Raw genomic sequence first — 26,537 nt, 5'->3', positions numbered from 1 at the left:
TTACCTTGTATATACTGTATCCGACCGACACACCCTGTAAATATTTGATGTACTTTGTGTATATAATCTGCAATCTGTAACTGCCTTCTGTAACACTTTCCTGTAACTACCTTTCCAAACATGCACCCTGATGCCCTTGTGCAGGCTGCGCAATATAAATAAACAAAATACAAATACAATTACAAAGCCTCTTCAGACACCATGTTCTATGTGCCATATTCGAGAGGTCACCTTTTAAAACCATCACTGATAGATCCTACAATGCGTCCCCCATCCTGTGTGAAGCGTCGACCCACGTGTGTTTGCCCTGATCCTCCAAAAAGGCCTTCAATCGGATTCTGACAATCCTTTTCTAAACTCTTGGCCAGCCATGATGGACATTTGATGTGACGATAATTTGAATACACCTTTGGGTCTAATGTATTTCTCTTTAACAGAGTTCTAATATACAATCTCTTTAGTTACCTTGGGATACAACCTTGGGTTAGTGAAGCATTGACAATAGCTAGCACAGGGGCACTTAAGCCTTTTACATGTCTTCTAACTAAATATGCGGTGATGGGATCATAGTTGTGGTTGGTGGGTTTTAAGTTGGACAAAAGATTCCTGGCTAATTCCAGTTGTACAGATTTAAACTCAAACTTTGGGCAACTCAAATTAGTCTCAACCCTCGTGTTGGTGTTCGAATAGAGGTTAGATTCTAAGTTTCTAGATCTATATTAGCTCTAATTAAATCAGTCTTCTCTGTAAAAAAGATGTTGAAATTGTTGGCCACAGATAAAGGAGTAAAGTGTGAAATGGTGCATGGAGGGCAACTAAAGTTTTTTTTTTATGGCCTCAAATAACATTTGGTCTGTTTACGGTAGAATCTATTTGTTTTTGCAAACAGTTTGCTTTGGCTCCAGCAATGCCCTCTTTGTACCTCTTCTTTTTTTAAGAGCTACTTTAACCTCCAAAAGATCAGCAGAAGACCTGGTTTTTAGCCATAATTTATCCCTGCGCCAATGTTCCTTTTTATCATCCCCAAGGCCTCATTAAACCATTGATTATTCCTACAGCTAGATTTATTAACACAGGTAATATGGGCCAATTCATCACAATTTTATTGTAAACAGGACATAAGATTGGTGTAGCGTTCGACACACCCTACATTGGGCGAGCATGCCGAGAAACCTTGCAGTAGATCCAAACTCCTAATGGTGTCCATTTTCTTCTTGCTGCGTGAGTGCTGTGACTGATAACTTTTCCATGTTTTGACTCATTTGGTATCGAAAATTAAACCAAAAAGTGGTGTGACCATGATACTGGTCTGTTTTCATGATGATGAAGTAGTGTCTTGCCTCTAAACATAATTATGTCCAAGCAATGACCTCCTACATGGGATATAGCATTGGTCAGTAGTGAAAGCCCATGAGAAAAGAAAATATCCTTGAGCTGCAAATATTCGAGATTGTCCGAAACGTTAAAATCACCCAGGATAATTACATGGCGCTATAGGTCCTGCCAGTGTTGTTCCTAAGCAGACTTCCGAGAAGTAATGGCTTAATTGTCACTGTAAATACCAGCCTGATGTAATAATAAGTTCTTAACCCAGTGGGCCTTCAGGCACATGATTTATAATTATGTGTGGGTGCTTGCATCAGTTCCTCACACTAAGTTCTGTTAAATGCAAACATTGGCAAAGCCACCCTTTTGGCTTGTTTATAGTTATTACATAAGAATTTGCAAGGAATTGGAACTCATATCCATAGACACACACACCATGTTCCAGCTGTTGCCATTTTGTGGCCAGGTAGTTCCAATATGGCAGTTCCTGGCAAATGCCCAGGCCATGCCTACACAAGTAAGAACTGTTGGCTTTGGCAATGCTTGTTAATTTGCTCACTGCAGTCCAGTATGCCCTGCTCATGGTTGTGGATTTGGTACACTTGTATGTAGTTCTTCTGGTTGTGCCCTGGCTGGTTTCTCCAGGTGCCTTAGTGTTCTCTTCATTACTGTCCTCCAGCCAGTGCTCTAGAGATGTGAAATGGTGATGCCCTTTGCATCATGACCATCTTTCCAAGATGCGGCAGAAAAGGTAAGATGGATTTAACTTTGTTTGGTTCCACATAGTGTTCACTGCTGCAGAAGATGGCCTTCTGCTAGCTCAAGATATAGCTTTACATGTGTTCTTCGGGTGCAATGTAATTGATACGGCAGCTGGTACACTCATGAAACATGTTGTGTCTTGGAGTGCCGTAGTCTTCATGCATGCAGGAATGTAGACCTTGCAAGCAGTGGCTGTTGTGATATTATGGGTGCTATTTGGGATTGTGACGCCCACTGTCAGTTTCTTCAGTCCTCTTGAGCTGTTAAAGGTGACTGGCTCATTTATTTCATTTGTATTTTTTTCAATGGATCTCTTGCATGTTTTGACCCTCGTTATGGACAGAAGCTATAGGGAGGCGGTGTCAGGAGTGTTTGTTTGGGTAGGATTGGTAGATCTTCAGGGTGTTCTTGAACCTCAAATGGCTCCATAGGGAGGTTCAATATGGGGTCTCCCCAAAGTGAGGGGGCTTAAAGTTTAGGGATTGTGCACCAAATATTTTAGACTTTCGTTGACTGGTGACCATTGTTCCTAGGAGGATGACCAGAGGCATATCAATGGCGTGTAAGGTGGGGCATGCTGGCGAGAGTTTGGTGTGAGCCCATAATATCCTTTTTAGAGTCAGATAGTGGGTCTTGAAATTGACATTGTTTTGTTCACCTCAAAATCCCATCTTTGATGCATTTTATTGGACTAACTGAAGATAGTTTAGTTTAGTAGTTTAGTTGCAGATATGCAGAACTGCAGGAATGGTGCAATGAATGATCTTTGGACGTCTTATAGGCTTCTTTATCAGATGGTGGTCACAGAGTAAAGTGAGTTCTTCTTTGGACTTTAGGTTGGAAGGCAATGATGATGCTACAAGTAGGGGCAGTGGTGTAGTCAGAAAAGCATGACCAGTTGAGCTTGCCCCTCAGGCCACAACATGCATACACCACTTTGTGAGCAGCTCCTATCCAATCTGACCACTTCAGCACATAGATGAGGCGGGCAGCATGGCCTGGTGCACGCTGGAGTTTGCACAGTATTTTGGCCAGGAGGTCTCCGTAGATGTGCCGACTGCTAAGATCAGGACAACTATGCGAGGGGTCAGCAAGAGGGCCACTTGTCCTAGAAGACAGAAATCTCTCTTGGTTGGAGCCTTAGTTTGTTCCACTAATGATGGGTTATTATTTAATGTTGTGCCAAGGTAGCGAACCTCATGCTTTGAGGTACAGGATTGTCCAAGTGTGGACAACCAGGCGAAAGGGGGTGGACCAAGATCTTTGCATATAGCAAACTATTTACATTATTTAGCTATAGACCACCAGTATACACCTATTCATGTATTCCCGCCCCCCCCAGCCTTCCACTGCCATTCTTTTGAGATTTGAAAGCACCAGAGTATCTTTAGTATGCATGCAACATCTTACCTAGCAGATGATGGGGTTATGGTGCATTAGGGTAATGCAGCTGTTCAAGATGATCGGTCATAATATAGAAAATCACAGCACTTCTCATGTTAGTTGTGATAGGCAAGAAAGGAGTGCCATTGGAGAGGCCTCTTCAATGTAATCTATTTCAATGTGGGGTCTCATGTGCCCCTGAATTATTTTCAGGAGGTAAAGCAGTAAATTGTGGTTAAGTCGATGGTTGCAAAGACACCGAAACACCAAAGTACTTCCCATCAGGATGTTGTCTGACCCACAATGGGTGCAAAAGCTGTACTGGTAGCCACTCCTCTTCTAGATGGGAGGAGAGCGACATGTTGATGCTGGTTAAAGGGGTTTAGTTGTGCAAGGAAGACCAGAAATAGGTTTGGCGTAAGCAAGAATATCCCGGTCATCTTTACACTTCTGTGGTATGCTGCATGCTCTGATGGTTGTGCTGGGAGCTGTCACTGGAATGTGTGAGGTAATGCGGAATGCAAGTGGTCTGGGAGTTCTGGGGTGTGGCAGTTGGAAGGGGACTTCAGGCTAGGAGCAGATGGAAGTGTGTTAAAGCCTGCTCTCCTGTTTAACTTCTACCTTTTTGACCTGTAACAAATAAAGTACATTCCTGTTTTGTACTTACCTTGTCCCTGCCTGGGTTCCTGCAGCGTGGCTGTCCTTCCTGTGGTCCCACTTACTATATTTTGGCGACGAGGAGTACCTAAAGCGAGCCCAGTTGTGAGGAGGAGAGTGAGGAGATGATCAAGAGAGGCTGATGCCTGTATTCAATCCATGACAAAAGCAGAATTATTTTAGACTGAGCTGAGGCCAAAAGAAGAGACACCCAGAAGCGTCCATGCTGTTTGAAAGTCCATGAGCGGTCCAGGTTAGGTGTGGGCCCTGCAACCTGGAGATAAATATGGCTGGAACGTAGTGCATCCGTGCGGGTGCCAGAGAAAGGTGCACAGTCTGTGTATATTGAGCCATATCAGCTGCTGCATTGAGTGCTGTTGTGCCACAAGAAGGAAGTGAATTATGGGACTTGAAATCCAGTGTCCCGTCATATGGAAGCGTATCAAGTTGAGGGACAGCTTCAGGTTGGTGTCTAGAGTGTTTTGGGGCTGCAGGAAGAGTTCTGGGGGTTGTGGGTGGTGCCTGCTCAGCAGGCCCCCCTGCGGTCCAGCATTGCCGTTAAGCTGGAACGCAATGAAAGGCCTGGTGCCATTATCCCTCAGGCTGGGAGCCTACAAGATTAGCATTAGAGGAAAGGACCTTATTGCACGCATCCGTGTGATGATGCGCACATGCAGGAAGTTTCGTTCCGATAAGTGGAACACTGGGGATTACTTTTCAACCCTCTGGACGCGGTACAAAGGAGTGTTTTTGGAACATATATTCATGGAAAAGAGATGCATATAATAGGAAATGTAATGTATTCGACAGTTGTTAGGAAATGTAGATTACATGTACAGCATTTGGGGATTGCGATTTCTGCACAAAATCTTTCTTGAATTATATATTGTATAAATTATGTGGGGGTGTTCAGATGCTGGGCAGTTGGGGTGTGGTTAATACACCGTGAGGTGTGTTGTAGGTGTAGTTATGTACATCATTCATGTGTGGCAAGCATGGTTATGCAGTGTTGGGAACACATTTTTAGGTGGTTCATGCTGTTGGGCGTTAAGCTGCCCCGGAATGTGTGAGGCAATGTGGAATGCAACGGGTCTGGGGGTTCTGGGGTTTGGCAGGAGACCTCAGGATGGGAGCTGGGACATGGAAGTATGTTGAAGCCTGCTCTCCTGTTTAACTTCTACCTTTGACCTGTAACAACAAATAAAGTACATTTTACCGTGTCCCTGCCTGGTTCCTGCGTCCTGGTTGTCCTTCCTGTGGTCCCACTTACTACAGCTTCTTCAGCGGACGGTTGATGACTGCATGTTTCAGATTGATGGGGTCACTTTGCCAGCTGCTGGGGTTGTGGGGCATTTATTAGTTCAGTCAGGAGTGATGTGATTACAGAGGGGCCAAGGGAAGTCACTCTTGAATTGCAGATATCTGTAGTCGGAGCCATTGATGTAAAGGACTTGCGAGAAGACAGATATTGTAGAAAAGCAATGTGGTTGAGTGTTGTGTTGTAGGGTGTTAGATATGCATGTAAGGCTTGTTTTAAACTGATATCTGCTATGGTATATGCCTGTAAACCACATCTGCTGCCAGTATGAGCTGATGGGTAGACAGGGCGGTGGGAGGATTTGTTTCTGTCTCTGCTACCGTCTCTTGTAGCAAGAAGTATTCTTGTGCTGGCCGTAGCTTCGTGGAAACTATCAATGGCATATCAGTATATGGGCATTTATAAATAGATTACCCCCGGAGCGTTGATTGGAATCTTCAGTGGTATCTCTTGGGCTATCCCTCTACACATTGCATGTTTCCTGTCTTAAACCAACCCCTTTCTGGCCTTCAAAGGATTTCCTCTGATAATCCGTTCAAGGGACAGACGGTAACTTGGCTTGGAAGCAAGACAACACAGAGCACCACAGGTTCGATCACCGGGTCCGCGCTTAGAAACCTCTCGGTATTAAGCACGTATTAAATAACCCATCATATCATATAATTATGGGGAGCAATCCTTCAATAAAGGCTTGCCGGAGATTCACGTGTTGGGAGTCACCCACACCCAAACACAAGCTAGTACCTGTGTGGGGATGGCTGGGGATCGAGGTTTTGTTCCCAGCAGATTAGCTCAAAGCTGAACTGTCAGGTTCTGACCCGAGCACGTGTCACTCCTAGGTACTGGGGAGGACATCTTGCTGAGGAGTAAGTAGTGAGGGAGGGTGCTGGTATGTCATGTGAAGTTGGCAGGCGTTCCTGGCTTTTGGGTTGGCGCATTCTGTAGCCGCAGCAGATGCCCGTGGAACTGGTGTTGCAATGCCTATTATCTTTTTTTCAATGAGGAAGTGAACAACTGCTAGTTCTCGAAAACAAAATAATTATTGTTGTTCCGAGCAATCCAGAGCTTCAGATTCTGGTTGATGGGCATGTTATGGTGGTAGAACCGCCAAGACCCTTTTTGTGGGCCTGCAGTGCTGTGCAGTGCGCGTTAGAAATATGAGGCACTATGAATGCATTCTCGGTCGGTTTACACTCACGTGAAATGGGGACTAGTGATTGGGGTTTGGAGGAAGTCTGAAGTGGGATTTAGCATGGTGGTTCGTCCACTTGTGTAATTTAGTACCAACAACAAAGTATCAGAAGAACAATTAAAGCATCTTGGTGAACTGGGCAGATGGCGCTGTGTGCCGGGGCGGTGGGCACTGTGCGAAAGAGCTGGCTGCAGATTCACCGACAGCCCACATAGGCTCCCGGGTAGTGCATCTGCCAGGCACTGCACGGTGATGATGCTATAGTATAGCCGGTTCCTCTGAGTTTTCCCCTCTTCTAATGCGGTTGAATTTAGTCCCCCTTAGGAATATCCACAGCACCCAAGTATAAAGGAACGATCAACGTAAATTTGCGGATCCTTCAGAAACCACCCCCACGGTGAATTTAATTTGATAACAGAAGGTGAACAATTTGGAACATTCCCAGACTGTCTCCTGGGTATTCTATGCCCCTTGGAGCCTATAGGGTGTCGAGGGGGTAGAAGTGGAGCTGGGCATGGGTATGAGGAATGGTGTGCAGTATGAAGGATGCTGCTGAAGAAAATGACTGACGGATGGAACCCTTTCCTGGGGGGTGGCACTGCCAGACAAGTAGTGCCAATGTGGCAGCGTTGGAGGGGAAAACGAGCATGTGCTGCCAACGTACCAAACGTTTTTAAAGAAATTGAATTTTCACATGGACATTTCAGTTTCCTAGTTTCAAATAGTTTCTACAGGATCTACTTGCTGCACTGGGGGGGTTGACATTGGCTTCCTAAAGATTGAATGAAAACACCAAACGAAGGCTATCTACCCAATAAGACATAAACAGTACAGCAGAGGAAATCAATATCACAGGCCCTGAATCCTGTGGAAACCATTTGAAACTGGGTAGATGGAATTTCAACAAGGGTGAAAAAACTTTACTTGTATCCCTGTGGTTCAGATTAGTAATCCTGAGGTGTTGCATGATGTAGGGGGCGGGTGTGGCCTTGTCTGCTTACTATCCCATATCCACTGTCAATTTCTATGCACTTATCTACGACAAAGGTATTTGATATACCTGTGTGTTTCAAGTGCTGAATGAGATGTGATTAATTTGTGAAAAATATGCATGTACATTTTTAATGCAAAGGATGCAGTGCATTCTGACTACAGTTAGGATTTAATAGTTTGCTGTCTTGTCCTGCATTTATTTAATTTAAAAGCAAAATCAGAAGTGCCAGAATGTAGAGAACAACACAACAGGACTGTATCATCGGCCCACCAAAGAAGATCGACCATCTGGGAAAAAGTAAAGGGAACCACACAACCAACACCCAACAAATCTTAAATCTCACCACAGGCGTGCATTGTACCAACCATCAGATCACCACTCCACGACATAACGGGAAGCTCCCTCCTTTATTTGCAGTCTGACTCGTCATCAGCAACCCTGCTATAGAGGAAGAAAAACAGACCACACCGCCAGAAGCATATCCACCTAGAACACAGGAGCCAGGAGGATTACTACAGTCCCAAGAGAACCCACTGAAGCCTACTTGAGGATTAATCCAACTCTTCTCAGAATCCTTTCCCCACACATGGCGGCAAGAATACATGCAGGAAGACTAAAGTGGTTCATAGACCACACTTTGAAAGCTAGCAGAGAACCCAGCAACGCTCGCCACATGTCATACTCGCCTTGGATGTGCCAAGGAGATCCACAATCAAAATGAAGGCAACAAGTGACTAGCTGCCTCCTAATCCATACCTGTCTCATATCCACGCACATCACACACCTCCATTATCTTCTCTTGGAAGGCAATCTTTACCTCCACTTCACTATCAGGATCTAGCTGAAAGGCTATTCCACCACGGTTATGCACAGGACCATCCCACCCTCTTTAAACATTATTTTCATCAACCGGACATGCTACATGAGAAAAGGCATTACCCTCAAACAGAAGTGCCACAAAAAAGTAGCACCAACCACATCTATACCAGAATGTGAATCATTCCCAGTGAACTGCAGCATCACTCACACTTCTACCTTCTTTTTGATCTAATTACCACTGTCACAATCCATCCTTCATAGACCGATTTGCGGATACAGTGGCAAACCATTGTGGTTCATGGCTACCTCAACATCCTTGACGATTTAAACCAATGGCGGGAGAGAGAAAAACTAACAGTACGGCCAGAACACTCTTTGTAAAACTAGACGCAGTATACTTGAAGCAATTAGTGAGGGGACCCACCCACACAGCTGGATTTACACTGGATGGTATCTTCTGTAAAGAAAATGTTACAATGCTGCACCCCCACTTGCACTTCCATGGGTTGATGACCTTGGTTTACTTTCCACAATACTCATTCCCGCTTACACGATGCATAAGCACGTTAAGACCCGAGCTATGGCTAACATGGAATGGAAACTCATTAGCTTAGAGGATCTGAAGTCGCTGACAAGCTTGCCCCAAAGAAGCCTTCCAAACTCTGATAACAGGCACATTGCATGATCGCATACCAAGAACTGCAAGAACCTAAACAAAAATGATGAACCAAAATCGGAGGAAAAGTTATAGCACCATGGCAAAATAGGCGTAGTACTGACAACTCTGCATCTACCCGGTAGGAACCATGAAAGCAAGAAAGCCTACTATTCGGACCACATCACACCTGCACAAGGTTCACATAAGGAAATGTATCAAGAAGATTAGAAACCAGTTTGCCTGCATCAATCCATTCGCAGTAGTTCTGCAATGCAAAAATAGCCGACTTGACCAACTGTGATACACCTCAGCAATCAACTGAAGAATTAGCATAAAACGTCAAGAAGGAATCGGACGTCATTCCAATGCCAGTTCGCCCAATCACAGAACAGAAATGTCCAACACTAGCCACAAAGAATAGCCAAGTAGGTTCACCAGAGGATTGCCAACCATACAAATACCAAAGCCATCACACCACAAAATCTTGACAAACTCTTTCATACCTCTCCAGAAGCTTATCACTTAGACTCATCCATGACCAACAACTTACAGAAGCTAAACACAAGCAATATTGAAAACATGATCTCCCCGCCTAAATAACTGTCTGGATGTGATGGGAGGCAAGTCTCCATTCCCTGTTGCGGTCGAAGAACATCTTATGGGCCACTCTCTTACCTTGAAAGCATAAGTCAAAGCACTAGTCAGAAACCTATTTGCGGCCGAAGATATTTTGACGCATCATAACATACTTATCGTTCCCACAAACCCCCCACAGTCATTGCACCAGTACTTTCAGGGTTGGACTATGCCAACAGCTTCTGCATAGGCCTCCCAGACTACATTTTGAACCTACTCAAACCTTTTACCCAGGGCCCCATAGGTTCTACCACCTACAGAAGTGAATCTCGTATGTGCTGGTCACTTACTTTGCTCTGACCCAGCAAAGCAGCCCTGGTGAAAGTGGTCCTATGGCTTCATGTTGTACTTCCACTGGCCAGGTTTTCCTAAGCCCCCATTGTTGGCCCGGCTTTCATACTGCAACAATGTATCATGACTGGTTCCCCTAGCAGCACTTCGGGCAGCTGCCCCTCTGAGCTTTCCCCTCTAATGTGGGGGCACCACTAATTTCCGTTCTTCCGCTCCATAACCCCCTTCTTTTCTACTTGTGCAGGGGAGAGCCCAGCAACTTCCAGTCTCCCACATCCATATTCAGGACATGTTTGGTACCCAAATCCCCATCCCGCTCACCTGCCGCGACCCCACAACTTTCTTCTCCCAACCCACTGAAATCCGCTGACATACCTTCTCCCCTCCCTCCGTTCTAGGTTCTGGCGTATGTGCCAATCACGCGTCACTAATGACACTTCGGTAAAAGTGATCTGCCACTAAAACATTTCCAGCAAAATGGGGCTGAATGTGCCTAATACGACAAAGGCCATGATGGGCTCTCTTTTGCAGTTATGGACATTAACCTTTGGAATTCCATGCCACTGTGGCTTTGCATATTATATGACCCATCAAACATTTGGAAACTCCTGAACATATGGTGGTTTACCAGACCTCAAAAGAAAAATGCTGCTAGCACTGACTCCTTGCCCATACAAACTCGCAAAGAGCAGGCATTCCCTTAAGGATCACGGATAGTTGGACCAGTGAGTGTAAGGGCAACAACTGTCGGTCCAGGATACCATTACTCAACCCAGACAGCTCAGCAACAGGACATATGCCAAGACTGACCAAATGGCAACCAGGGCCTGGCAAGTGTCAAGAGGCAACAGACCTGGACTCCCATCACCTACCGTCCCCTCGCTAATCACTCACGCTTCATAATGTCCACCTTTTACACATGCAAACACACCCATGCGTACTAGTACGCCACACTCCCACTGCAGTGACCCACCTGCCTCTTCTACAGCCTCTAATTCTAACTGTGAGTAATCGCCATCTGGCAAGGTGCAAAGCCCTGGCTTTTTTAAATTTTTTTTAGAATTACCTGCATCATTGCATTGTTTCCCAGAAAGGGTGGCCTGCTGATCAGACCCCCCCACCTTTCATTAAACTGCACACCAAAAGCATAGTGCACACCTGTACCTTGCTGCCTCAGTCTCCTGATCTGCAACTCTGCTCTCCAGTGGCACAGAGCAGGGTCAGAAGTCACAGGAACCCTGTTAAACAGTTGCAAAGCAACTGAGTGCAGAGGTTACATTGAAATCTGCACCGCTATCCCAAAACCATGAATAAGTATGATGAACGGTTACATGTGATTTTAACGAATCCCAAAACAATGAATGCATGTTTAACTAACCAAAAATGTCTTAAACATTTTTGTTTCCGTTGTTTTTGGGGTTTCTCCCCCCTTTTTTGTATTCATACGTTTCCCCACCCCCAAAACTACTATTGCCATTCCCAAATATAAATATATATTTTATTTATTAAAATGCGTAATTCTTTTTATTTGGATCTTTTGGGTTCATTAAAAATTCAATTTGTTGTTTTGAATTTGTTAAAAACACTGCATACCATGATGAATGACCATCCTAGTGGCTGGTAGTTCACATAATTATTGATATCATACCAGTGTTAAGCCTGTGAGCTCAGACCAGCTCTGAGAGACGATGTAGATTCCAGGCACCAGACTGTCTGCATTCCAGTGAATGGACAAAAGGCAGGATGCTTGCCTCTGTTGGCATCTGGAAGGTGGGGCAACTCCTCCCTGCCAGGCACACTACCTCACAACAGGAGAGGACTCCTGTGAGCTTGGCTTCAAAGAGGAAATTCCATCTCAAAGGCCTGTCTCATAGTAGAGGGTTGCCCCCCAAAGGGCCTGTGAAATGTAGGGCAGAAAAAGGTGATGCATTTAGACATACAGGCAGACCAGTTCCTCCATCTTGTTTTCTGTGGCCCTCTCTTTCATTCATGTCTTCTGCACAAGCGAAGCACTGTTGGTGTGATGCCGAAAGGCACAATTCACTGGTTATCTTATCAAGGATTGGACCCCATGAAGAAGGCTTTCTTTTAACCAATTCCCCCATGCCTTGTTGCCTTCAGAGTGGGAGGTCTCGCACTCTTTCTTAGATTCATTCCTGGACTTCAAGAAGAATTCATCTTGTAGGAGAGCTGACCTTTCCAAAGCCCTCAGCCATGAGTTGAAGGAGTACTGCAAGGCAGAGGCAAGCTCTGCCCCCTACCCATCCCCAGAGAACATTGGGGATGAACTGCTGCTGGAGCAAGACATGCCTCTCTGACGGATACACTGGTAGCCAGGACCTCCCTGGAGGTTCAGGACTCCTGCAGGTGTTAGCCAGCCACCCACGGGTTGGACGAACAAGAACCCATCTTGTCCCTGAACCACTAGTTTGTGTTCACAGTATCCTGCGAGCTAAAGCAACCTTGACCCCTGTTTCATCATCCTGAACCCCATTCGAACCATGTTTTCCGCATCCAAACCAATGGACTCGCCAGTGCTTCCTTTGGCACTTAATCTAGAGCCCAATCAGTTTGCATCCATCCAACCAGCTCAACGCCAATTCACAGTGCAGATGGATTGGAACCGCTGTACCACTGAACCAAGCATCGAACTGCCAGGATTTTGCATTACAGCTCGACTTGAACCGCTTTATCACTGCGTCCCTCATCGACCCTAAGCAGCGATACTCGCCGTCTTGAACTACTCTCGATCAACGAACTGTTCCTGGAGGCTCATCGACTTGGATTGCTAGACACTGTCTACAAATTGCACATTGCACCTGCTCGAACCCGACTTGACACTGACTCGCTGCCTGGGATCCGAGCGACTCAGCGCTTTCAACCCCGTTTAGACCTGCAAGCGCGACAGGCTAAGCAGGTTCAAACCTTGTTGAACTACCAAACATTTGAATCGGGTACTTTCAAGCAACCCTGTACCACTGGTCCACTTTTCGGGGGTGTATTGACTTGTTTAGTCCCTTTTGCACAAGAAACATATCCTTTTGAACCTATCCTTCCGCTCACCCACCAAAACCAAAAATCTTTGTTTTCACCCACCCTAGCGACTTAAATATTCAAAAAGGTGCATCATTGTATTCATTGTGCTCTTTAAAGTCAGGCAATTCTGCCTTTCAAGTGGCAAGTTCACCGTGTAGTTCTCAAGGTTTCAAAGTTTGACTGGGCGCCCTCTGTTATTGCATGCAGGTCCAGTTTGAACTTGAAATTGAAAGACACAGGGCCGAAGGAATAGGGCCATGGCAGGAACATTGGCATTCTTTTAATAGTGCTAACTGTGAAATGCTGGTCGCCTTCCCCCCAAACCCCCCCCTTCCAAACGAAGGCCACCCGAGTGATGAACGATGCTTTGCGTGAAATGCAAAGTAACGCATAAAATAGACGCGACCCCGTTATACAACAGCAGCTCTCAGAGAAAGCGGGGATGTGGCGGCTCGAACATTCCAGCCTCGTCAAGTCAGGGGGTGTCTGCAGAGCTCGCAGGCGAACCCTCTGCTCCCTCCGCACTGCGTGGAGGTCGCGGCCCAGGCCGCGCAGGGAAATTTCCTTTTTGGGGAAGTTGCTGCTTGGGAATTTCCTGTGTGGGCAGACGCAGCTTCCTGGCTCGCAGGCTTCTTGGAAGGGAGCGAGCTCTTCATAATGAAATGACAAATTAAAGACACCCGCTTCTTGAAAACACTCCATTCAGAGCCGAAGCAACGTGCGCCATTCCTGTGCCCACGCACTGGGCGGAAGTTCAACTATGAAAGGAGGCTGCGTGCTCTGTCCTGTCCAGGCCCCCACCCTCTTGTCCTCGCCCAGCAGACAGGCTGTGCCTCGGGTCCTGTGTCACTGCGTAAAGATAACAAACCGAAATGCAAAGTTCTCCCCACTCCCCGATGCCTTCCCTCTTCCTCCTCCTATTTATCTGCTTATGTTTGTTCAGTAGGTTTTTCCTATTATTCTGCGGAAAGCTATGTATTTTTTTTGTTGTCTGCAGAAGCTAAGATGATGATTGCAACTGGTTTGGTACAACTGTCTCACCAATGTGATCAATGTTTTTTGTTTTAAATAAGTACCGTAATCGGTCACAAAATAATTATCCAACTTGCATGTGCACATAGTCAGAATTTGTGTGCGGCCCAATTCTGGATGGCAGATCCTCAAACCTCTTTGTGGCGCAAGTTATGAGATATGGCAACAAGAAGTTGCGCCTATACTCTCAAAGGTCCTCAGAATGTGCGCACCACGATGCGCACTTTCAAGTGCCCATTTTGATCCGCTGTGTCCAAGTACGGGGGCGTTTCTTCACGTTTCATTTAGCATCCCGAATTCAGAACCGGGATGGACTTTGAAATGGGCAGAAAAGAAAGACGCGTGCCAGTTTGGAACAAAGGGAGGCGAAATGCATGACCGGTTATTCCTGTCCTGCCATGCATTCTTTTTCAAGTGAAACAGCAGCAGAATTAACCACTACAGTTCGACCTTAATTTCTATCCAGCTGTATTGAAATGCGCTGGGACCGATTCATGGAAAAGTGTGCATTTGTCCCTCAAAGGCTGTGCACCGAGAGCAACACTACACGAATCTGCGCGCAGAATCAAAAACGCGCCTCATGTATTAATGGAGTTTCCTGCGCAAAGTAACCGTATATGCAAGTCATGTCCGGAAAACCCCTGCCACGCGCCAATGCAAAGGAAAAACAGCCAGAACAGCTACCTTGTGTGCCCCCCCGGGTCCGAATTCACGCACCCTTCAAACATTGCATGGGGTCCCGTGCAAGCGGACCTGAATCTCGGGGACCCAGCACGGTGTCCCTCGTAACTGTTACCAGCACCCCGACAGCATGCGTAGATTGTATTGTAATTTGGGTGAAACTCAGAAAATGTGCGTGTGAACCCCCGTAAACCGTTCCTGCACCACACTACACTGCGTACGCGAACCAGTATGTCTGATCAGGATCCCGGCTCTGTACACGCACCCCTAAATCCTACATGCAAACCCACCTCCGATTCCAACGCGTAAGTGTACTCCATATTTATCATCCCACCTTTGGTGCATTAGTAAACAAATAAAGGATTTAGGGCCTGATTCACAGAACGTTTTCCTATGGGATTGCACCTTTTATAAAACGCTTCTGTTAAGTGTCGTCATTTCTATAATTGAGGCACATGGGGGCCGGAGAGCTACTGCGGCAGCACTTTTTTAGTCGACGTTGAATCCATATGCCAAGAAAACTGCACCTGCCTGAGGTGTGGCACGACAAACGCGTCTACAGTCCAGAAGAAGGTGGTCGCTGTGAAAATCAGAGGCTGCCCTGCTGAAGGATAGAATGCTACCTGAATAGACTTGACTTTGTGTACAGGTTGCTTTTTGCAATCTTATTGACCAATACATTTTTAGAGGAGTTGTGATGTGTATTAGTGTTTGCAACAGAAATGCGCCTACTGACGTTAACAATCAGTCTCGTGGTGTCGCCAGAATGTATTCTTTGATACATTTTTCACAAACGGTGTGATCCCGGGCAAATCAACTTTTGGGCAGAATGAGTTCTTCAGCCATCTTTGTGTTTGCCCCAAAACATGTTGCCCCAAAACCTGTCTGTTTCATATGTTGAAATATGGCCCTCTGAATCACACTATATTTATCACTCACGTTCTTTCCACACATTTCTTCCTGAAGAAAACCTTCATTTAAATCCTCCCATTCCCAAATGACACTAAAGGCACCCTTGTTTGAGGCAGTTTAACACTAATTTCATGCTTGGTTGTAGAAAAAATGCTTTTTCTCAGAGCTGTGCAGTTCACTCCATTTCAATGAAGGGTTCAAGTTTTCGAATGACAGTGACGCCTCTTTGTAACTTAAAAAATATCAAATTCAGTGTGCCGACTCAAATCCCAAAGTCTTCAAGCAGACCTGGAAGAGGACCTGCTTTTGGTAATGGAGAGCGCACATTGTCCCAGATTCTCATCAATATGTGCAAATGAAAGGAGCGCAGAAAGTGGCCTTGTTTCATTTGCGCTCATTGCCGACATACTCAAGCCACCTTGTTCTCAAAGGGGACTGGAGCATTTCAGGACAGGCTGGACAATAGCAAAAAGCACGCTGTCCAGGCCCCTTGCGGCCGTATACCCAATACTAATGTATGACAGGCTCCCAGCAGCCATGCGCATTTCACCGAGACGGGCCATTAAAGGGCCCAGCTCTGTGAAATACCGGAGAAAATAAAAAAAAAAACATTTCCATCCATTTTGGAGGATGGAAATGCTAGTGTAGCAGTTGTGGGTTACATCACAGCTGTCACACTTCAGAAACAAGTCATGAAAGGGTGAGATATGACCATGGCATGATTTGCGCCTTCCCCTAGGCCTCTTCCCAACAGTCGGGAAGACCCTCCTTGCTGCACTTAAGTACATCCCATTTGTGAATTCGGGATGCACTTTTCAAAGCGCAGAAACATCCCCTTTGCAAACGGGAGGAAAAGGGCACCTGGGTGAGAGCATCTAAGACAGGCTTGTCCAACCTTTTTGAATGTGGGGCCGAAGCATTAACTTTTTGTCACCCAGTGGGCCAGCGAGCCAAAAGTCAACAACCTCACCCAAAGCAGTATATTAAAAAGCGATATTGTGTGACCTTTGACACAATAGCATCACAGGAAGTGATGCACCATGCAGTCCCAAAGAAAGCTTTTGGTGTCAGGGCAGTGAGTATGTAAGGGTGCCCCTCCATCAAATGATCCGAGGTCAGTTGCTTGTGATTTTTTTCAGTGTGTATGTGTTCATATTTTCTGGAAATAGTGGGGGCGACCGATCGTAGCAAGGGAGCCATAAGGATCTAGTGAGGGTTTGGGGGGAACCCCCTCCAAGAATCTTTTTTCAAATATGGGGTTGAAATGGTGCATTTTACCTGAAAAACTGACCAAAAAGCCATAAGTTTGTAACCAGTTCTAAAGGGGAACATGAACATTCCATGTCACCAACAGCAGACAAGAACATTTTACAACGCAACACGTTTTAATGATCAATGTGTCCACAGTGTAAAACAGCACGGTCACTGATGTAACACATTGTCATGCTGGTTGTGCCCAAAATATGCCTCTGTAGCAACATGTCTATTCTGGCTGTTCCCAATTTAGGCCAACATTGTCCTTTACAAAGCATGACTGATGCTGCCTGATCATATGCAGTGTGCCCAATACATATGCCAGCTTATCTCTGTAATACACATTCATTAGTTCTGTGTTAATGAGTGATGCTGTCTGTGTGGCGTAACCAATACATATGCCAGTTTACCTCTGTAATACGCATTCATTAGTTCTGTGTTAATGAGTGATGCTGTCTGTGTGGCGTACCCAATACATATGCCAACTTACCTCTGTAAAACACATTCATTACTTCTGTGTTAATGAAAGAAACATAATCCAATTGAACAGATAAAATGGGGAAAAGTGATCACCCAAAGGTGAACCTAATTGAAGAAACGCAAGGTGAGCACAATCATTAAGTATGAAGAACTAGACATGGCCGGGTGCCCTCCTCTCCTCGGACTCAGGGGTGGCCGGTGCGCCGGTAATCAGATCACTCTGAGCTGAGGGCTATGTTGTAGGAACCGGGGAGGGAATTGACCTCATGGTGTCTGCTGTAAAGCCCACAGTGTCTTGGATCTGGTGGGCTACGGTGTTATGCGCTCTGAAAGTTCACTCCGGCAGCTGGCCTTCCTCCGACCGGGGCAAGGACACCGCCCAAGGGCTGTTTTGCTTCGTCCAGGTTAGCACTTGTCAGTTACAAAAAACAAAAACTGTATAGAGCCCCAGGAATTTTACCTGCTGAGCTACTTTTCTGGTTGTGGATGGCGTGATTGTGTTGGCTAGCCATTTTAGCAAGGAATTAATTCCCACATGTGGTAAAATCATGTGGGAATTCATTTCTTTTGTGGCGCATTTTGAACAGGACCCAAGGGGGAGGTTTTTTCAAATTGTACCCTCCCTCCGGAGGCGTAATGTTCAAACATTAAGGCAGCCCATGCTGCTTTTGAGCCTTTGAGATACTGCTGACCAGATACTTGTGTTTCAGTGTATCTGGCCAGCAGTATCTCTGAGTCTCAAAAGCACTGCATGCCGCAAACATACGTCAGAAAATATTGCAGGCAGTACTTCCCACTGCTGGAGGCAAGGAGAAGTAGGCCTCGGTGTGTACCGCATGTAGCACTGTGAACCTGGTCTGGGCTGAGCTGCTGGCTCACGCAGGCTCTGCCCTGGGCTCAGCAATGCAGATGTGTGAAGGTGGCGCTGTGTGCCCATCACTCCACCCACACACATTGCGTGATTATGATTTCCATTGGCTGAGAAACAGTCAATGGAAATACTGTTTCCATGCAAGGCAGTTATTTATTTTATCTATTTCCACTACTACAACATGCTTTGCATGGTAACAGTATTTCCATTGGCGGTTTCTCTGCCAATTGAAATCGTAATGTGTGTGTGCACTACAATTCCTACTCTGAAACTGCAGCCACAACGCTTGCTGCGTATAAAATAAACACAAAATGTACAAAAGTAACCCTAATACTTTGGGCTCTTGGGCATCGAGGGCCACATAAAATTGCTTGGAGGGCTGCATGTTGTACAACCCTGATCTAAGATGTGCTCATTCAGATGCTCATTGACAATTGGTCTGCTCCTTTTTTTTTTTGGCGCTAGTTAGGGGATGCACTAGCACGTCTTCTCACATGCAGCCCAAAAATATTTTCCAACAGTTGCGCTACCCCTCATCTATCCCTTTCACCCCCAAATCCCCTTCCACTTATCCCTCTTTCATTTTTCTCGAACCCCCTTACCCATTTCCACAAATTCTGCCCTCTTTCTGTCCTCTCTTGCTTACTTTTCGGCAAACCGGGTCTTTAGGTGATGGGGTCTGTGGTCGCAGAGACGCAGAGAAGGGCCTGGAGATAGGCACTGCTAGGCCACAAGCAGTAGGGCGGGACGCTGTGCATGAGCATGGTAATGCTGCATAACCCGTTACTGAAATGGCGGAGGGAGCGGGTGGCTGGACATCCCTCGCATCTCTCCGCATGCAGAGATTTGCATGGTGCATTTTGGTGAGTATTATGCTCTATTGCCTGCACAGTGGAGCATTCTTCTTTGTGCTCCGGACTCCAGCAGCTCAGGGGTGGCTGGGTATTTAGGATATTTCCGTTTCCAGCTCAGTACCCATCAACATTGGGTTCACCTCCACTCTCAAGCAATTGAGATAAGAAATCAGAACCCTCCGCTTCCAGGAGCAACTTCTTCACAGCCCATAAGTTACACCACCTGGACCCCACCCAGCTCAGTATCTCTTCTGACGACCGCCTCCTTTTCTACTGCCACGCCCCCTTTCAGCACCATTTCATGTTCCTCGCTAATCTTAGTTTCCTATTCCCTGCTACTCTAAACAGTATGCCAGTAATGGATCTTGTGTTTTGAAGTTTAAGGCACTGTTCCCTGAGACCATCGACTGAGCCTCTAAACCCTACAGATGTACAGCACTCCATTGTCCCGGAGCTTTGTCACAGTCACTAAATATAGCACATAAATGAGACCGCCTATATCGTGCTTATTTAGGTAACTGGCCATTTAAGGCCCCCTGTCATGTGAAATGCTCCCCCAGTATCCATACTGAGAGAGGGGCCCTGTTCTGCAGATGTCAGCCGGGCACCCACATTCCCCCCTTGCAGTCCATGCTTGTTTCTGGTAAGCGCCCAACCCCACTAACAACCCGCCCTCTTTTCTTAAAGAGCAATGCACAACTAAAGAGGGGGCGCTGTCGCGCAACAAGATGGCCACCTAAGAGTGGAGCTCCTCTCCGGCGTATTATCCTTCTAAAATTATATCCTGTATCTGCCTTCATCCGCGCTACTGGACCAGCGGATTCGTCCAGTGTACATATCCTGCTCCCATCGGAAGAAACAACGGGCGAAATCGGACCCGGCATGCTCAGATACGGACGGGGTGGCAGGCGGGGGGCCTTGGGCCGGAACGGATTCCCTGTACCGGGACTGCCTCGAACGCCACCCGATAGGAAACAACATTCGCTCATCGAGGACGGTGTCCTATCTGGTTGGAGAAGAGCCTTGAGACCTAAGCTGCATGCGCCCTGCCCTGTCCTCCCGCTTGAATCACCCGTATTCTCCTACACGGCCCTGGGCGGTCCTGGTCAGGCGGAACCCCCACTGATCTCGAACACTGCCATAAAGAAGGGGGGAGGGACGACACGTAAAGTATACGAGCCGTCACAGACGCCAATCCAGTGGCCGGCCTGTGAGCGGGGCAGGTGGTACGGGCCTGCTGCGGACCGGGCCCGTGGGCAAACGTGGGAAGCAGAGAGGGACACTGAACAACCCTGCTTGGTATCTGTGCGTGGGCCCCCAAAGGCAAGCTCCTGTTGAAGCAGTCCGTCCCACGGCGGTCGTCCCACGCATGGTGCCTTCCTCGGGCCGACAGCGCCCTAGTATTATATCGCGGCTCCGAGACCAACTGCTACAGCAGGTCCACTCACAGTCCGAAGCGAACCATCCTCCAGTGGCCATCTACGACCCTCACTACAACGGATATTAATATTGGGACACCCGTGTGATGCCTGGAAAAAAACGCACTCACGGGCAGGAAGACCGGGCCGATGGATTCTTTCACGAACTCACAAGCAACCGCAGAGGCCTTGGGCCCTTCGACAACATCTGACCCCCCCGCCACGGAAGACTCCAAGTTCGACCATCTTTTGACGACGGTTCAGAACAGATTCCTGGCGATACATGTCAAGCTGGACGATATTGTCTCCACAATAGGCTCCCTTAAAGCCAGGGTAGACAAGGAAAGTGCCAGAATCACTGATGCCGAAAACAGAATAAGTGCAAACGAAGACTCAACCCATCAAAACACTCAAGACATAGCTGGCTTGAAAAGCGAAATGAATAAACTCTGTGATAAGTGTGATGATTTGGAGTCGAGGTTGAGAAGGAACAATATACGCATTGCCGGCTTAGCAGAATCCTTTTGCAAAGGCCCGATGGAGACCCAAATCGAAGCCCTTTTGAGGTCCCTCCTAGGTGCTGACTCCTTCTCTTCACAATTTTTGGTCGAACGAGCACATCGCACCCTGGCTCCACCGCCCAAACCAGGCCCCCTCCCCCCTGCACGATAGTGGCAAAGCTTTTAAATTACAGAGACAGAGACGCGGTTCTGAGGCTGGCAAGGGAGAAGGGCCCTTTGAGACACGGCAACGACAACATACACATATATCCGGATTTCTCTGCGGGAGTCCAAACCCAGCGACGTTCCTGTGAATCCATCAAATGACAGCTGAGGGTGAGACAGGTTCCATATGCGCTGTTGTTTCCAGCAAAGCTACGGATACAACATGGCGGACATGCGCACTTCTTTGACTCTCCGGCAGCTGCGTTGGCCTATGTGGAATCTGCTATTCCCCTACCTCCTGGTAGGAACAAACCTGATCAAAATCTCCTTCAGCAGCCGGTATAGTAATCTACACAGCATATTGTCCGACCGCAGCTATGAACCACCTTGCTACCTACAACGAATCGTCTACCTTCATTTCACCAAGGACAGGCATGATTGTTCTTTTATTTGTGCTTCTTATTACTCTTCAACATTCAAGGACAGTCAGATGAGACGCGCTCTGCTACGAAGGCGGTGTTGCAGCACTCGCCCACCCTCCACGAGTGAAACCACAGGGTTTTAAATAGGGTTCATCATCAAGTTGGGCCAGATGGTGTGGGAGGGGGTGGGAACCGGGAATTTGGGTCTGTTTAACCGGCCAGAGGTATGGCCGAAAGCCCCAGTTGGGCAAGTTGCGAAACAGTTTATTGTTGTGTTTAATGTTAAAAATGCAGTCACAAGTCATGCGCTGATTCCCCCAAATCGTCATCCTGCTCTCCCAAGATTGTCTTTACACCTATTGACATGGCACATAAACCCCACACTTCCAGCGGGTTGTCGCTTAAGCTGCTAACTTGGAACATCCGGGGTCTGAACAATAGAGCAAAATCCAGTAAGGTGGGGGCATACATCAACAGGCACCGTCCGCATGTGGTAATGCTTCAGGAGACCCATGCTCTCCGAGAGACTAACGAGAAGATCTTGAAACAATGGGGTAACAACAGGTATTACACTGAATACTCGTCACAGAGCAGCGGTGTCCTCACACTAATACATCCATCGCTGGGGTTTGTCCCCGAAAAAAGTAAATCCGACACGTTGGGTAGATATGTGGTGGTATGGGGTACTGTGGCTGGGGAAAGATGGGTGCTGGTCAACTCCTATGGTACAAACACGGACGACCCCGAATTTTATGCCCATCTCCTCACCAAAATCGACATGACAACTGACACATGGGTGCTGTGGGGTGGAGACTTTAATACTATCCTAGATGTGCTATTGGACAGGTCTTCCAGTCGACAAATGTCACTCACCAGATCCGCTAATACCATCCATCAGGCCCTACAGGACAGGGCGCTGACCGATGCCTGGAGAGGGGTACACCCCACAGACCATCAATACACTTTCTATTCGTCAGCCCATGATTCTGAATCCAGGATTGACTACTGGTTCATATCCGTTCTCCTGCTGAGCTCCGTGGTGGGCTGTGAAATCCTCCCCCGCACGTTTTCTGATCATTCCCCAGTTACGCTTGAGATATCGCTCCAGAATATTAAACGTCCATCCCCGCGCTGGAGAATGCCTCCAAACATCCTGAAGGACCCCAACGTGGTTGAATCGTTGCAAATTGAGATGGAGGAGTTCTTTCAGCTGAACACGGGGTCGGTGGAGGATTGGGCTACGGTGTGGGAAACGTTTAAGGTCTGGGTGAGGGGTAATCTTATGTCAAAAACCACTGGTCTCCTAAAAAGTGTCAGATCCAACCTTAGTAAGACTGAAACACACCTGAAAACTCTTGAAAACAACTATAGTGTAACACATGACAAGAACATATTGGCTGATATTAATGCACACCTCCTTAGATTTAATGAGCTTGCAACCCAAGAACTACAATACATGTCCACTCCGACCAGGGCCCGTAGATACGGTGAAGGAAATGGAGCAGGACACCACTTGGCACGTATATTACGAAACGAACACAATCATGCCCCCATCGCAAGTATAATGACAGACAATGGCGATCCCGTGCACAGAGAGGAAGAAATCAATGCCGAATTTGCTAAATATTACACCAACCTATACGCAAATCATGATACACGTAGTCTTGTAGACATTGCAACATACTTGAACGAGATAGATCTCCCTACCCTCTCACCTGAGGACAATGTTGTCCTTGAACAAGAAATAACCAAGGAGGAAATCACGGAGGCAATTAAAGCACTGGCAGCTGGAAAAACCCCAGGCCCCGATGGCCTAAACTCGGACCTCTATAAAACATACACAATACTATCCCCTATTCTAACTCATGTATGGGAGGAAGCCTTGAGTTCCGGCTCCCTCCCAGACTCCATAACCGACGCAGTCATAACGGTCCTATTGAAGCCTAGACGTCCGGCCCATGACCGATCGTCATATCGTCCACTCTCCCTGATAAATACAGACGCCAAGATATATTCGAAAGTGCTCGCAAATAGACTTCTCCCTAAAATGACTTCCCTAATACACCCTGATCAATGTGGCTTCATCCCAACGAGATCCACTGGCCTGAACCTGCGTAGACTGTTTGGAATTATGGCCCAGATCAAGCCTGATGCGCAGGCAGTGGCCGTCTCGTTGGACGCCGAGAAGGCATTTGACTCCGTCTCATGGGCATACATGTTCGAGGTCCTCAAAAAATTTGGCTTTGGCCCGTACTTCACACACTGCGTCAGGCTGCTCTACACCTCTCCCAAAGCTATGGTCCTAACAAACCGCACCCTCTCTACCCACTTTACCTTGCATCGGGGCACCAGACAGGGTTGCCCCTTCTCCCCATCCTGTTCGCACTCACTACCGAACCAACGGCGGCTGCAAGCAGAAGAGAACAAGAATTGAGGGGCATCAATTTGGCCGTCAGCTACCAATCTATCTTATTATATGCAGACGATGCTCTGTTGTATATACGTAAATCGGAAAACAATTTAGGACCCATATTGGCAAATACAGGACTTCACTCTTCATTCAGGGTACAAAATCAACACAGCCAAATCTGAAATCTTCCCATTGACACAGTCCACCCCTTGCCCTTCACGCACACACGGTCTGCGATGGTCCCCGGATTACATCCGATATCTGGGGATCCTTGTATATAGAGACAAACAGTCACTATATATAGATAATTACGAATCCACTTTACAGACGATCCACACCAAACTCCAGATCTGGACCAAGTTGCCCATATCACTGGCTGGTCGGATAGCAGTGCTCAAAATGGTGATCCTCCCCAAACTCCTATATATCTTTAATAACGTCCCGATATGGCCAGGCAGACCCTTTTATGAAAACCTGCGGTCCCTGTCAACCACCTTCATTTGGAATGGTGGGGCTAACGGGCTCAAATGGGAAAAACTGGTGGAATCCTACGACACGGGTGGCTTCGCTGCACCCAATTATGAGCTGTACTATCTTGTGTCTCAGGCTCATTATGCCAAATACTGGCAGAACCCTACAACAGAAGCACCTCATGTCCCCATTGAACGGCACTCGGTCCGCCCAACGGACTTGCAATCTATTATTTTTGCGACATCCTATAAAGACGACTGTAAATTTGACCCAGTAGCTTGCACGATCGCAGCCTGGGCTGCAATTGGCAAGCGCCTCCACATCGATATTCCCTATGACTCCCAAGCTCCATTGTGGAACTTTCCGGGCATTGCCCCCTCCTATGACCCTGGTATACAGAAAGCCTGGATCCCGATCTATGACATTACAATGAAGGCTATGTTCCCCAGTGGAAGCTTCGTCACCCCCGAAGACTTCGCTGGCACAGTAGGGAGGGGACAACTTGTCACGTTACAATATCATCGTATGAAAGCGGCGTTCAAGAAACGCTGGCCATCATTCACAGCTGAGCCGCCCGAGCACCCTTGTTACCAGGCACTTCACTCACAGCCTCATATAGGCGTCTCCATACTGGACCACGTAGTCCAAACACATACAAAGTCCTCCAATAATATAAAGTCCACCTGGGAAGAGGACATGGGCACAACAATAGAGGAAGGAACATGGTCCAGGTGCTGCCTCCTTACAAAGAAGGTCGCCCTCAATGCGGGGCTCAGACTCATGCAATTCAAAATGCTCAATAAACTTCACTATACCCCTGTTAAGATGGCTAAAATACACGAGCTGTCTCAAGTGCAATAACCCTCAAGCTGACTCATACCATATGTACTGGGCCTGCCCTTAAATAATGGGATTCTGGAAGACAGTAGCAAATATACTGGAAGACATTACGCAAATTCCCGCACAACTTGCCCCCAAAAAATATCTGTTTGGCGACATCGGAAAATTCCCAGAAAAAACTAGGAGGCTATTCAACGTCGCATGTGTGGTGGCTAAAAAATGTATTTTGCTAAAATGGAAGAGTCCCCACGCCCCCTGTGCAGAACAATTCTTAAAATCATTGGCATATGTGCACGAATGTGAAGAAACATACATAGGTCTGGTCGCCTCTCCGTGCAGACCTAAAGACATTTGGTCAGCGTTCAGGACTTACCTTCGCACCACCCCACCTAACTCGGAAGAGGATGATACCGACTGAAATGTGTGCCTTAACTCCGGCAACAAATGTTTAATATCATAAACTGTGACGTTAGTTTTATATAGGTATATGTATGGGAGAAAACAAAGTGTATAACATGTATATCCATTACCACAGAGTGGTTCATGCATGTGTATTGTGAATTGCAACTGAAAAATAAAGTTTAAAAAAAAAAAGAGCAATGCACAACTAGGCCAACAAACTTGGCAGAAGGTCACACTACAAGGTGACTTTACAAACCCTCTCACTTTCTTGGGGCTCTCCATACTGCCAATTAGGAAACACCTGACACCATTGCTACTCTAAGAAAAGGTTGACATCCGTTCCAAATCGAGAAAACTGTTACCCAATCCTGTGAAAACAATCCATTGCTCACTTTGGCAAACTCAGACCCAAAGAGCTCAGACTAGCTAAAGGCAACCAACTTCCCCAGTTAATCAAACACTACCTACAAATTCAAGGTGCTGTTTAAAAAATTGCTCATTTCAAAACCCCAGCGCGTCCCACAAAGATTGAGCGAAGGAAAACTGACATTGCATTCTGAGAGGCAAAGGCCTGAAGTGCTTACAAGAGACTTTATGCATTTGTCAAAGTGCCATCCTGATGAAATTTAGAGCATGTTCTTTAAAAACACAAAAAGAATAGTTTTTATTAGGAATGACACCAGTTTGTGAATTCCTTTAGCTTTTTTGCCAAAGGGAAATACTCTGGGCCTAGCAGTGGAAAGGCCTTAAACA

At 46.8% G+C, this 26,537-nt stretch overlaps 1 protein-coding gene across 2 annotated transcripts in view; it reads left to right on the top strand.

Annotated features, from left to right (window-relative positions):
• Positions 1 to 26,537, top strand: part of ETV6 (ETS variant transcription factor 6) — a 255,051-nt gene that overhangs the window by 102,499 nt on the left and 126,015 nt on the right. The window lies entirely within an intron of this gene.

The sequence above is a fragment of the Ambystoma mexicanum genome, chromosome 12 (assembly GCF_040938575.1).
Source record: "Ambystoma mexicanum isolate Mex_15411 chromosome 12, UKY_AmexF1_1, whole genome shotgun sequence".
NCBI classification, from domain to species: domain Eukaryota; kingdom Metazoa; phylum Chordata; class Amphibia; order Caudata; family Ambystomatidae; genus Ambystoma; species Ambystoma mexicanum.
The sequence above is the reverse complement of the archived record's forward strand: the minus strand, read 5'-3'. Positions and strand labels throughout refer to the sequence as shown.